Raw genomic sequence first — 3,496 nt, forward strand, 5'->3', positions numbered from 1 at the left:
CAAAATGAAAAAGTAGCGCATTTTCATAAGCTTTCCAATGCCATATCATATGCCTCCATTGGATTAGCCGTTTAGAAATGACATTGAAAAAACGAACTCAGATATTCAGTTTATGAAATTTTATGTTTTTTCAAATTACTCTTTAACCATAGGGAATTAGAGAAAACTTTTAACATGTGGAAGGAGCGGTTTTGCAGCAGCTTTCCAGCGCCATATTATATGCTTCATTCTGACAAACGGTTTAGAAATGCGATCGAAAATACGATTCACGTTTTTAGTACGAAGAAAAAACGGTTTTTAAAACTGCTCTTGAACCGCTTTTATTTTGCCAAAAATTTAAGTTGAGTCATGATATTGGGGTCCATAGCTTTCCAACGGTATATCGCAAGCCCATTTAGGCAATGTTGGCGGAAGTTCAACCAAGTTTACAGCGAAGTTCAATGTACTACTAGCGGGGCAGGTCAGTTTGTGATCAGAATATTATTCTGATCCTATGATCAGAATAGTGTTATATATATATATATATATATATATATATATAGAATAACACTATCCTAATCTCAGGATTAGAATAGTTATTTGGATCACGCCGCGCCCTGTATAGCGCGGATCAGATGTTCCCGAGTTTCGGAATACGCTGGAAGGAAGAAACAAAAATCCCCATGACCCACTTCCCGCAGGTCGCAATCCCTCGATCCCCACTTCTCGTAGTCCCTTGATCCAATCCACCCCGACACATCGGCGCCTCCCCCCACCAGCCCGCCGCCGCCGCCACCCGCTGTAACCCCGCGCACCGCTCCGCCGGCCAGGATCCGGCCGCCGCCCCCGCCCCCAGCCCTGTCTCCAACCGGCACCGCCGCCCCACGCTCGTCGTCATTGGCTGCTCGCATCCCCGCCACCAGGATCCTCCGCCTCCCGTGCATCTTCCTCCCGACTTCCCGGCGCCGCCCCGTTGGCCTCCTCCCGCGGCCTCACCACCGCCATCCTCGCGTGGCCCAGCCGCTGGCCTACTCCCACAGCCCTACATGATCCAGCACCACCAGCTACCGCCATGCGCACCACCAAGCCAACAGTGGGGTGCTATAGGCAGGCGGCGGTGTGTGTGGGTGGTCGGGTGGTGTGGGGATGACCCTACTGCCATGGGCCTCGCCGCCATAGCCGGATGCCCCACCTCTACAACCACCCCAGCCATCATCGTGTGGGTGCTTGTTGGAGGCTAAGAGCAGCAAGAGAGGAGGAGACCATGGCCACCTTGACCACTAGCAACAGCTTCTGCTGCCACCACCGGAGTGTCATGGCCGACACAGGTTGCCGTCGTCCTCGTCATACACGTTCAGGTAAGCATCGTATGCAGCAGAAGGCTGTTCAACTATGAATTCTTCATATATGCCGAAAGGAATTTCCTCCAATAATCCACCTCGTGCAAAGCTCATGGTGTCTTCTTCCTAATTTTTCCATGTGGATATGTATGAAAGAAAGAAGGGAGAGTCTGGCTGGATGAGCAGTTCAAGTTAAACTCTCACTACAGATAGTTTGATTTTTATTTTCCAAGTATTCAGTTTTTTAGATGTTCTACAGTTCTTGAACAATTTCTTATCCTGTTTGCGACTTGATCTGGCCCGCTCCAGCAGCTCCTCTCTTCTGTCACCAATTTAGACTAGGCAGCCAGGAGTATGGGCAATGGAAGACAGCTGCGAGTTCCTCGTGGTCGTTGCTGGGCATTGGCTAGTTGTAGGCAACGACGAGCAAGATTCCATGGCCATCTGTGAGTGAAGTGCACGCCATATGTTTGTTAGTTTGCGTCAATGCACTGGATAGCTAGTTGCTATTGTTACTGTTCAAGATAGATTAGGCTAGGAACAAAATTGTTACCGAACCATGTATGTGTTTACCTCTATCAAAATTTTTCCCATGGACTTACCTCTATCTAATTTGTCCAGCAGTAGTAGTTCAAACATTCCACCTCTGAACTTCAAGATTTTTACTGTGCCTGTAAACATCCCAGGTTTCTTTATATATATTTTTGATTGTGTGTTTTCTTTGAAGATATATTAGGTCCAACAACAAGGAATGAGTCACCAGAAATCAATCAACCGTGGCCGCTGAATAATTTAACATCTGCACATTGTTGCCTATGCAAAAATGTGTGATCACTTGCTTCGCACTTTTGTGCTATTTTTTTGAATTACTGAAGTTTACTTCTTTGTATGCAGCAAAACTCCAGTGCATCGCATCTATTTGTGTCTATCCTCTGTAAACGGCCATTGTTGCAGGTCGGCATCACCTGAAGCGCCAGTTCAGCTACAAAAAAGAGCAGTGTACGTTGTTGTCTACTCCACTCACTTGTTGAAATAAAAATCCAGCCGGATCTTGCTACACACAAGGAAGAAATAGAGAAGAAGCAAAGCATAGATCGACTGCTGTTGGTCCACGCCGTGCGCGCCACCCATCCTGACTGCTGCCTACAGCAACACATCTTCACCTCCCGCAAATCTGCGCGTCAGTCACCGCCACTACAAACCGCGGTGTGCGCCAGCCGACTCCGACGAGCTTGTGAACCTGTGAATCCTACCGTCGCTAATTCTGTTGTTATTTACCATCGCATAGCTGTAGAGCATTCGTTGCAGGCCGAGAAAAATCCTTGTGGTAGATACAAAAAATGCTTGCGTCAAGTATAAAAAAAATGCTTGTGGAAGATCTCCTTCGCTCTCTTTACGTGTGACCATTGTAGAGATCTCACATTTCCTTTGTTCTTGTGTACAAGTTGATGACATCTACCTATTTGACGTTATACTTATGAGAACTGTGTGTGCACGTGCGTTGTGTGTGTGTGGGTGCAGAAAATGGGTGGTTCTATTTTCTTATATATATAAGAGAAAGAGAAAGAATTTCAAATATAAGAAATGCAAAAGTTAAAAATATGTAACATGATAAAAAGTTCATGTACGAAATTCTTGTCCAGAAATAAAATGTAAATTCACGATGAAGTTCACATATAAAAAAAGTTGAAGTTCGCTTACAGCAAAAGGTGCATTTCTAAAAAAAGATGTACTGAAAAGTACATGGTCTCTAATTCTTGATACTTATATGGTCATCCCTGAGGACTAAAAACGCAGAGCTCACACGTAACATAATGATAATTGAAAAAGTGTTAGTGGTGTCTGTATGAACGCAATATCTTTTCTATTTCCCTTTCATTTTTGTTTGTATGTATAAGAATGCATAAAACTTGAGCCGGTTGGGGACATATCTTCCAGAAGTTCATGTATACATGGACTTGCCTTAACTCTGAAAGTTTAAAATTAATAAAATGGAGAGGTTAAAAGAAAATGAAAAAACAAAAAAGCTCAAACAATTCCCATGGATTTCGATGGATTTTTCTAATTTATAAAGAAAACCAGAAGTGCAAATTAAAATAGATGAGCGGTTTGATGTTTATTACAAAACTAGAAATTTTTTCCGTTAACGAACAAAATAAAACCAAGAAGTTCACATT

At 43.9% G+C, this 3,496-nt stretch overlaps 1 long non-coding RNA gene across 1 annotated transcript; it reads left to right on the forward strand.

The window, feature by feature from the left end:
• The first annotated feature begins 622 nt into the window (after nucleotides 1–622).
• LOC125513512 lies at nucleotides 623–2,803 on the forward strand. Its single transcript, XR_007285968.1, has 2 exons — nucleotides 623–1,337; nucleotides 1,632–2,803. It is a non-coding gene; the product is annotated as an uncharacterized LOC125513512 (long non-coding RNA).
• The last annotated feature ends 693 nt before the right edge of the window (nucleotides 2,804–3,496 follow it).

This window comes from Triticum urartu, chromosome 6 (assembly GCF_003073215.2).
Source record: "Triticum urartu cultivar G1812 chromosome 6, Tu2.1, whole genome shotgun sequence".
Lineage (NCBI taxonomy): Eukaryota > Viridiplantae > Streptophyta > Magnoliopsida > Poales > Poaceae > Triticum > Triticum urartu.